An 11,785-nucleotide genomic window follows, 5' to 3' on the forward strand; every position below is an offset into this window, starting at 1 on the left:
ACGAGCTAAGCGAAATTCCGCAAAATATTCATGAATAAACTGGCATATTCGTTAGTATATACATATATACATGCATATATGCATACTCATATGTAAACACAACAAATCGTGGAATGAGCGGAAGGGGGGGCTAATAATTCAAAGGCCTGTAATTTCATTTCGTTGACCTAGAATTGTGCACCTAACATTTAAAGTTCCTACCAAGCAAAAACGCAGAAAAAAACACACACTTTATTTGCATGCGTACGTGTGTGTGTGAATGGAGGGGCGTTTGACTGACTTGCCAACATAAAAACATAAAACGCGGCGCTGAGTTGTTTTTGTGCCTTCCGACAAGCTTTTTGCATTGCCTTTTGTGCTATGTTGTTTTTGTTTTTGCACTAAATGCTGACATTAAGTACAGCAAAGTATGCGAAACGCGGCAGCAATGAGGAAAACTGCGCCAAATGTAAAGGCATCCACCGAAATGCCGCCGCGGGCACCCACTTTTCTGATTTTCTGTTGTGAGCTAATGTTGCTGCTGGTTTTTAAGGCAATTGAATTGAGTGCAAAGCACACAGACACACATATGCAAAGTATTTTGAACTTTGTAGGCGCATGTGTGCATGCCCTGCTTTTTTGGAAATATTTAAGTAATGAGCGCAAACAAATTGGTTAAAAACAAATAGCCGAAGTATTTTTATACCCATGCCACAGTTATACGTGGTATTATACCATATGTTTACTGAATTAAGCTTAAACTACAAGCTCACAGTAATTATAGATCTATTAACACATTAAGTTAAAGATCCATATCATATGATCAAATTTGACCCGGACTCGCCAAATTAAACTGCGCGCGTAAACCGAACCATTAAATAATGCTTCCAAGTTTAGTACAATCTTTATATATATACATAAGTGTAATCTGTACAGGGTTTGTCCGGAAAGTAATAGGACTGATTTTCTTCCGCCGCGACTGTAGAGATTGTCGGAGCGTGCTCGCACAGACTGGATTCGGTAGAGAGCGTTCTTAGCTAACAAACGAGTGGTTGATTAGTTGTCTCCGAGCACCTGGAAAGTCAGGACAAACATTTCCGAATATACAGCGGCCGTTAGATCAGGGGTTCGCGTTTAAATTCTGTGTGAAACTCGGTAAATTTTCTACAGACAGAGACGTTTGATATGATCAATCAGGGTTACCCAGATGTTGCTTTAGCAAGAAGTTGTGTTTTTCGGTCGCACCAGGCCTTTTTGGAGGGCCGGGAAGAGGTTACTGATGAAGAACAGAAAAATGAGCAAATTCAAATTGAAACCAATGCTCATTGTCTTTCTTGCCATCAAAGGCACCGTCCACCATGCAGTTGTTCCCCCTGAACAAACCGTCAACGCCAAGTTTTACGTGGAAGTCCGCAAGAGACCCATACGAAGGTTCAATCAGGTTCGACAAGACATTGCAGTCGATTGGAAGTTGCACCATGACAACGTCCAAGCTCACACCGCCTTTCTTGTGAAAAGCTACCTTACCAAGGCCGGACTTTTGTTTCCTTGCCTGAAAAGGCCCATGAAAGGCAAGCATTTTGAGACGACAGAGGAGATCCAGCCAATATGAACCTCGGCTGTCAAAGGCTGTTCCGGAGAATGCCTTCCATGACGCCTTCAATGCTTGGGGATCGCGCTGGTAACGCTGCATCGACGCAGAAGGAGCCTTTTTGAAAGGTTTTAAAGAATTGTAACAATTGATTCAATAAATTTTTCTAAATCGCTGATTTACTTGACAACGTGGCTGAGGATTCTACAGCCATCAAACGCATCATTGCTGATGACGAGATGTGGGTTAGAGGTTTGGGTTGCGCAGCTTCACTCCGTATACTGTAGCAGGAGCCTGAAATATAGAAGATATGTGCAGCATTCCGTTGGATGACTCCGATGACAACATATCTAATCATTAACATTCAGACTATGTAACCGTTACAACAACAACTACAATGAGATTTGAGCTTCGAGAGTATTCAACAACCTAGAGAATGGCGCTCCCAACATGAGCCGAAACCGAAACTATAAACATTCGCTAAAAGACAATCCTAACCGCGACTTATTTTTGGAGACGATAAAGATTTCTATAAAGTACGTGAAGGGTAGTTTTTGTCACTCTGGTTCAAATTTGATCAGTGAGTGAAAAACTTCTACAATTCTGAACACATTGCTTTGGAATCATTAAAATAGTCGGTTTGTAAAGAAAAAATAAGATTGTTTGGTTCTCCTAAAGACTTCTGAAATGCTAAGAAATTATAAATTTAGTAGCATAAGAAGAAAATATCACAGAATATTCATGCAACTTCAAGGTTCTTCCGAAAGATATCGAGGCTTCGTCTTTCTTCTTTACCTAGGACCTAGCGACTTGTTAGGTTTACATCTATATGGTATATGTTCACTTAAAAAGCTGGATAATTTGAGAAGTATTAATGATAGCGATTTTGACCTCGAATCTCTTTTATAGCAAATACAGTTTCCTACAAATTTGACATTTAAGTTTTTTCTATAGCTCCTGTCATTTACGAGATATATACAAAAAAAATGCGAAATTCTTGAAAAAATCGGGTTTAGATCCTCGTACTACCTCGCCGGTGTGAGTTACGACTTTTTTGCACTGGGCACTTTTGTAGAGCGAACAATTCTGAGAAATATGCCTCTAAAGTCAAAGCGATGCCATAAAATAGCTCTGATCTGTAGGAATTTAAAGATGAAAACTCACGATTGTAGTGTATTTTCTATGGAAAATTTTTACAGGCCTTGGTCCAGTTCTTAATGTTAATATTAAGAGCTAAAATTTTCAGGGTGAAAAAATTAATAGTTCAATAAAAAAAAACACCCTAGTATATATTTATAAATGACCAGGATGATGAGATGATTTGAAATCCGGTTGGCCGCCCGTCTGTTCGTTCGTAATAAAAATTCTGTCTATTAAATATGAAGAAAAATCTTTGAGGCATAGCGAACTCGAAAAACATAATTTCAGATTTTATTATCAATTCATAAAGACATCTAAAAATACCTTCCAAGAACCGAGTACTGTGCACAAAAACAAATTACTCTCGTATTTACCTTTCGTCTAACAAACAAGTAGCAAGTTTGTTGCAACCATTTAATATGATTATTGCTTTATTTTTAAATTTAAGCTCGGCTTTTTTAGCTCAAAATTAATTGTTTTCTTACAATTTGAATTAGATCGCCCCAGAAACGCGTCTAGTGCAGCTGCAGACCCACTTTACAGTTATTTATACAAGTACTTTGTTTTCCTGTTTATTTATGGTTGCTTGTTATTGTAATTTACTGGGCTTATATTTGCTTTATTTTTGTTGTTGTGTTTTGTTTTTGTGGCGGGCAGCACGTTCTTGAGCTACTCCCAAAGCCTGACTCTATTATTGATAATTTCAGTAATTTTCCTGTTGATAATTTCGCTTTTGAAAAAATTCGCAAAAGTGGGTTAAGAAAACGCAAGTGGCTGAATAAGTGTGCGTGCCGCAGCTACTTACTTACTCACTTACTTACTTCCAGCGTAAGTAGACGGCCAGACAATCATTATGTCGAGAGTTGGTTGGAAATCGACAATTGCAGGGTAGGGAAATACTTTTTTGTTGTTTTTGGTGTTTTTGCAAAATAAACTTGTAGCATGGCTTGAGTATGCTTAAAGGTTGTAGAACTAAGATACGGTTCAATTATAGGCATAAATAAAATAATTTTTTAAAGAAAGTTTTTATTTGTCTTTAGACGATGTCATTAAAAACATATTAAAGGATTGCCACTTCGGAGGAGAACTCTATTAAACAAAAATTAAAAGTGAAAGAGGAAGAGGAAGAGGAAGAGGAAGAAAGAAACCATCTGAGAACAACTTGAACAGTTTGTAGTAATTTTTTTATGCAAAGTGCTGCCACCTGTTTAGAAATTTTAATTAATTAAAAAACAAAATGAAAAGAAAGATGAGCTGAAAAAGTCTTGGAAAGTGAATATTTTATAAATAGTGTTGCCACCTGTAAAAACACTTAGTCATAAAAATTTTAGATTAATGAAATATTACAAAACGTGTAAATCTGAAATGCTTTAAGACCTTTGTTATAACAAAATATATTATTAGCACTACCAATTCGCTAAAGTCAATGTCCGAACTCTGTGAAAAAATAATGCAAAATTTTCGAACATACATATTAAATAATCATTTTATGGCTCATAAATTTAGAAGCTCATCCACCATGTAATGTCTTTACTTATTGTATTTACGTAATAAAAATATCTGATTTTAACGACTTTAACAGTTATTACAAAGAGCGAAAAGGAAGCGTGACAACTATACAGTATATGAGGGATTCGCTTTTGGAAAATATAATAATGTGATAAAAAAAATATTCAATGATAGTAAAATTTGTTCGTTTGAAAAATAATGAATTTGGAAGTTGTCAGCTAAAAATTTTTAAATAAAGTTTACTTAAATTTTTTTATACATAATATATTTTAAAATTTTGCTTAATAGTATTTTCTCACTATCTATACAACGGAGTGGAGGCCTTCCTCTTATTCTGCTTCCTCCGGCGGTTACTGCGTCGAATACTCTCAGAGCTGGATTGTTTTCATCCATTCAGACGACATGACCTAATAGCACCACATCTTTCGCAGAACTTTCTCTCGAAAACTCTCAACGTCGTCTCTTCAAAGCCTCTGCATCATATAGCAGGACTTGAATAATGAATGAGTTGAATAGTTTGGTTTTTGTTCGTCGAGAGAGACTTTGCTTCTCAGTGGCCTACTCAGTTCGAAGTAGCACCTGTTGGCAAAAGTTATTACGCGTTTGATTTCGGTGTTGAAATTGTTGTTGGTGTTAATGTTGATTCCAAGATAGACGGAATTATCTACGACTTCGAAGTTATGACTGTCAACAGTGACGTGAGAGCCAAGTCGCGAATGCGACGACTGTTTGTTTGATGACAGGAGATATTTCGTCTTTTGCTCGTTCACTACCAGACCCATTTGTTTTGCTTCTTTATGCATTCTAGAGAAATCAGAACTAAAAGCGCAGTTGTTAAGACCAATGATATCAATATCATCAGCTTACGGCAGCAGCTGTTCACTTTTTTAGAAGATAGTACCTGCTCGATTAAGTTCCACAGCTCGAATTATTTTCTCCAGCAGTAGATCGAAGAAGTCGTACGTCGCCTTCTCTGAAACCTTGTTTGGTATCGAACCGCTAGGAGAGGTCCTTCCCGATTCTGATGAAGCTTTTGGTATTGCTCAACGTCAGTTTACACAGCCGTATTAGTTTTGCGGCGATACCAAACTCAGACATAGGGGCATAAAAGTAGCCTCTTTTCGTGTTGCCAAAAACAGTTTCAAAAGCAATGAAGGGGTGGGGTGTCGATCGTCTTTTCACGGGACTTTTCCAAGATTTGGCGCATGGTGAATATCTGGTCGGTTGTTGATTTGCCAGGCTTAAGGGCACACTAATAAGGTCTAATCAGGTTATTGACGATGGGCTTTAATCTTTCACACAATACAATAATTTCTTCTTTTCATATATATATATATATATATATATATGTATGTATATATATTTTATATCAGTATTTTTCTATATTTTAACATACACATAGCTTTCCAAAAAAACAAAATAGCGGTTGTAATAAATTTCCCTACAAAAAAATTCATGCGGAGCACTTCACATTTCAAAACATTGAGCTCTTTCCATTACTTTCCCGCTTCCGTTGAAAGAAAGTCTGCGACTTCAAATTGTACAAGAAAGAAATAAGCTAAAAAGTGCCATAAAATCAACAAGCATTGAAATTTAATCGGACACACTTATAAATTGTGTGCAATTAATAACTACCGTAACCTTAGCTGCTTTTTACGGCGACACAAAGGTGCAAAAACCACCACAAACTAGCGCATCATCTATTCATAAACTGAGCAAGTAGCAATTCAAGTGTAGTTGTTATTGTTGTTGTTGTACATGTTGCTAACAACTTAATTAAAAACTATTGAACTGAATTTAATGAACTTCATAAAGAGATGCGCAAATACCCACATAGACGCATACATGAAGACGCAATCATGAAAGCATATTCTCCTCACTCACACACTCTCACTATGCCACTGTATGGGTAATTGGGTTATTGTTGCCAGTTTGCTGTTGACCGTTGCACACGGCGTATTTTCTGCATCAATGCGGTCCTATAGATAGTTGTAGATATACGTATGTATGTATGTATGTATAACTATGGTTAGCGAATTGTGAGTTTATTCACGTGCATATGTGTTTGTGTGTTTGTGTTTGAAGGCAACACTTTCGGTACGCCTTAATGGCTACCTTGTCGCGCCGGTGTTTAGTTAATTGTAGTTCTAACTTCAGCCAACTGTGACCACATGCACTAAGGTGACCAGGTTAAAGTACATGCTGAGGTGTGAAGTGAGAATGGATATACATACATATATTTATATATATAAGTTGATATATAATCAGGATGATATGTGGTTAATATTTCCTGCGTTCAATTTTTAGTATCAAAACAAATTTTTTTCTAAGAAGATTTTTTTCTAACGAAAAATTTGTCCCAGTTTAGATATAATGTCTCACTAAAAATCCAAATTTCACCAGTTGAGCTGCTTACTTAGAATAAATAGTGCCAGGATTAAAAAAAAACGGTTTGTAAAAGATGTGAACGCACCTCCTTAGCATTTCGTCAGAGCATTTAGACCTTGACCTTGAGTCATTACTTCCTTAATGCCTTTTTCGTTAATTTTGCGTGATAAAAAAAATAAGGTGTAAGTCATGCTCTAATAGGATATGCTGAGCTCAATTAACCCCCTATTTCATTTTTCTATAGCCACGACACTCTTACACGCCCTATCTTAACGGGGTTCTTTAAGTTATTGGATCGTTCAGATCACAGTTCATTTATAAACTTGTGAACTCATTAATTGTCCTCTGCTTTCTAAAATATTTAATACTTTTACAAATTTTGATTTTATTTTTTAAGTTAATAGCTAATTTTGAGACACTATTAAGGTGGCAACTCACTGCTAGTTTATAATTAAAATTTAATGTTTGAACTTTTTTTGCGACCACACAGTATTAACAGAGCAATTTAACATTTATAATATTTCTATGTTGTTTCTAAGAATTTCACGTCAGATGGCAACGCTACAAAATAATTTTTTTTTTAAACAAACTTGGTGAAACGATTTTATTTTGTTATGCAGCAAAAATGTTGTAAAATTGTATATTATGTGCATTTTGTTTAAATACATACATATGGCAACACTTATCTTTGCTTATAAGATTTTTGCTCATTCTTAATCAGAATTTAAATTTCAAATTTTTAAGGCTTTGCGAACGCAGTTTTCGAAATGTAAAATATTTTATTTATTTTTGAAAAATTTATTTCCGGTCAGGTGGCAACTCTAAAAAAATAAAACTGTTTTTTTTTGTTTTATATGAAATGGTGTTATTTGGGTTGCATATGTTGAAAACATTTATGTTATTTATATACTATTATGTCTATACATGTGGCAACACTCTTCCAACATATGTATGTATGTATAACCGTTTAGCAGATTTTTGGTAATTTTCAGTTAAATTCTAAAATTTTAATTTTTTAAAGCCTTGTGAACGCAGTATTCGAAAAGTAAAATTTTCTATTCATTAAAAAAAAATGTATTTCACGTCAGGTGGCAACTCTAACAAAATTATTATTATTTTTTTTAATTGCTGAAATGGTTTTATTTCGTTGCATTTGTTGAAGACATTTATATTTGTTGCAATTTTTTATGTCAATGCATGTGGCAACACTATTTAACTTAACATAGCAAGATCAACATTTTATAACTTCTTCAGCAAAAAAGATTTCACAAAAGGTTTATAAAATCGACCATATGTTGGAACTATTTATTATTAGAATTTTTTTTTAAATCAACACATATGGCAACTCTGCTTAACTATCTTTGAACCTATTCTAATTAAAGCTTTTCCGTTTTTTGAACTCAATAAGTGTAAAAGAGTGACCAAAGGGTTCAACGAAACTTGCTATTATTTAATTTCTGTAGATATGTAACTATTTCTGTGCATACACACATACATATGGATGTATACATATACTCGTACACACATACTTAAATGAAATAAATTATGCCAAGCATTACGGAATAACTTTTTCTCAAAATCTGAAAAAACTGCAAATTTTGTAACTCACCAAATTGCGAAGGCGGAAAAAGGATTTAAATGCACACATACACACACACACACACTTGCATGCTTGCAAAAGCCAATTTAGCTGCAAAATTAATTACTTCATTTCCGTTAATTTTATTTTTAGTTTTTTTTCTGCACACTTTTTTGTTATCGCACACGTAAGTCAGATTTTATCTTCGCCACTTCTTTGTCTGCTGCGGAAATTTCGCATTGTTTTTCGCCGCAATAGGCTGGCAACGCCACCATCGCCGCCATTGTATTCAGTTTATAATGAAAAGCAAATAAATTAAAATTTTTAACTACGGCTAGCTGTGAAGCGAGGGTGCAGAAGAGAAAAACAACAACAACAACAAAACTGCAGAAAGAAATGATTTAATTGCGCCGGCAAAGCTTTGGCAATAAAATAAAGCAATAGAGAAAAAATAACTAATTTTTCTCAAGAAAAAAATATTTTGCCATAAAAGTTTGCAAAAATGTAAATCGTAAATGCCTCAGCGGCGACGGCGCTGCGGATGTTGCACACACATGCACTCACACAGCTGCGAATGCCTTAACACCACACAAACGCTTGGCGGCATCTGCTGCGCGCCACCTGTAGCCCAAATAAAGCTTAATCATTTATACTTAACCGTTATATAAAAATGACAGAAATGTTTTCATGAAATCGCTGCCAAAAATATGGTCAACATCCGATTCATTTCATTTCGCTAAACTCCGTTTTGCGCCAACTTTGGTAAATGAAAGTTAACGGCTAATCTGTACAACAAAGCCGCTGGCTGCAGGTGGGGATCGGCAGAAATTAATTCAATAACATTATGACCATAATTAGGCAATTAATTTTATTTTCACTTAAGGCGATTTTATTAATTTTTCATTTTGTTTTAGAAATAAACAAATATGTCATATATAACTTAAGGAGAGGGCTAGGTTGGTTCATTTTGTTAGAAATAAGCTATTATAATTAATGGCAGCTCATTATTTTTAAATGAATAATGACGGAAATATTAGTTTTTCCCCTAAAACAGAAACCATATTGTAATCAAATAAAATGAATTTATCTATTCATATTTTTCTATTTTTTAATTTTTATATAGAAATTTATATAAGTTATACAAGGTGTATTCCAAAGTAAACAGGACTTTTTGAATCTAGCGCCCCCTGGTGGCGTCATCTATATGTCGACTTGTGCATTAGAATCTGCTATCTTTATCGACTGTCCAGTGAGAATTTCATGATATTTTATAGATTGGAAGTGAAGTTATTGTCTTCTAAGTGTCAGTATGTTTGTGTTATTGGTGCGAAAATGAGCTTCAAACAAAGAGCCAACATTAAATTTTGTTTTAAAATTGGTAAAACTTTTACCGAAACGTTTCAATTGATGAAAAAAGTTTATGGCGATGATTGCCTATCCCGTAGCAGAGTGCACGAGTGGTTTCAACGTTTTCAAAGTGGTCGTGAGGACATAAATGACGATCAACATGTGGGCCAATCAAAATCCGTGATCATCGGAAATTCCATCGAAACTGTGCGTGAATTCATCAAAAATCAGCCGAAATCATCATTGAAATTCATGGACATGAAATTGAACATCTCCAAAACATCAATTTATTGAATTTTGACTGAACTTGCGAAAGGTAAACAGTTTGTTCCGCACAACATGACTGGCAACCAAAAATTGCTCAGAAACCAACATTCAAAGGACATCATTAAAGAAGTCAAAAAGGACAAAAACTTCCTTTACAATATTGTGACTGGTGATGAATTATGGTTTTCCAATATGATCCCGAAACGAAACGCCAGAGTGCTGAATGGAGGGCTCCGGACGAGCCGAAACCCAAAAAATCGCGCATGGAGAAGTCAAAAGTGAAGACAATGCTGATCTGTTTTTATGATTCCAAGGGTATTGTCCACAAAAAATTTTTTCCACCTGGCCAAAACGGTAATGCGGTATTCTACCTTGGAGTTTTGAAGCGTTTTATGCTCCGTATTCGACGTGTTCGGCCCAAATATCGCGAAGATGAAAGTTGGCGTTTGTTGCACGATAATGCGCCGCCTCATCGATCGACGCTTGTGACCGATTATTTGACCAAAAATCACATTTTAACCATTAACCACTCCCCGTATTCACCTGATATGGCACCGTGCGATTTCTTTCTTTTCGGAAAAATGCATTTGCCCCTGAAAGGACAGCGTTATGCAGACGTAGAGGCCATTCAAAAGGCTTGTACCGGCTTACTAGTAGCCATACCGGCCAACGAGCTAAAACACTCGTTCGACATGCTTTTGGACCGTGCAAAAAGCTATATTGAAACAAAAGGATACTATTTTGAATAAAATAAATTGATTTTGCCTAAAAAACCACACAATCATATGTAATAAAGTCAACCGGATGTCCCCCCTCAGCTTGGGGGCTAGGTCAAGTTATCACCCAGTTTTTTTTTCTATTTTGGGCAACAATTATGAGAAAAACACGCTCGGTAATTTCCACTGAGATAATTCAAATATTGGCCACTATATTCAGTAAAAAGTCACCCGGAAATTCGAAAATCTTTTTATTAAGTATATGGGGACTAAGGGAAGTATTGTTTCGATTCAACCCATTTCTGACACCCAAACTTAGGACTGTAAGGAAAAGTTTATAACTGAATTTCATCTATATATCTCATTTATTGACCGATATTTGCGGTAAAAAGTCAACTATAAGTACCTGAGTTTAAAAATTCGATACGTGGGAGCCTGAACGGTTTTGATTGGATTTGGGCAATTTTTTGTCCCAACCACCGCATTCGCCTGATTTATCTTTGTGTAACTTCTGGCTATTCAGCAAATTCACAGGACCACTGCGAGGACACCGTTTTGACTAAATTGAGGATATAAAAGCCGAATAGAAGGAAGCTCTGATGGCCATCACGACGGAGGATTTTTCCAAGTGCTATGATGACTGGAAAATTCGTTGGCATAAGTGTATTGCAGCGGGAGGGGATTACTTTGAAGGAGATGAAATGAACAAAATTCACCTTTCAATTTGATCACAGTAGTATACAACCTTATATCTATTATTATTTTTAGGTGATACAAACAACCGTTAGTTGAAACAAAAACTATTATACTCACGGTTCTGACACTGAAATCTATTACCAAGACATCTATGTGATACCGGCAGTGGTATTCAAGAACATGTGAAGAGTGATGTTTGAAAATAAAAATTATTTTGTGTTTCGAAATCCAAGTTAAAGAATTAACGAAAAATATTATGTCTAATGTTTTTGCAATTCATTACTTAAGACAGCTACGAAATTTTAATGCGAAACTTGACGACCGCCTTAAGTGATATATCACGAAATCAAATCATTTATACTCAATTTCGTGACAAGAAACTATGCACTTAAAGCAATATACTATACATATATCTCTTACAAAATTAGTTCTAAGAATTCATTTATCAGCGAGTATCTCTGGAGTCAATTGAACCACTTCCCAGTTAGTCCACGCCATATCCGGTGGCTTGCGATTGAAATTTCATTTGTCTGGCGTCAAATCAATAAAAAGCGTCAGCCATTCAATATAATT

This window comes from Bactrocera dorsalis, chromosome 5 (genome assembly GCF_023373825.1).
Source record: "Bactrocera dorsalis isolate Fly_Bdor chromosome 5, ASM2337382v1, whole genome shotgun sequence".
Lineage (NCBI taxonomy): Eukaryota > Metazoa > Arthropoda > Insecta > Diptera > Tephritidae > Bactrocera > Bactrocera dorsalis.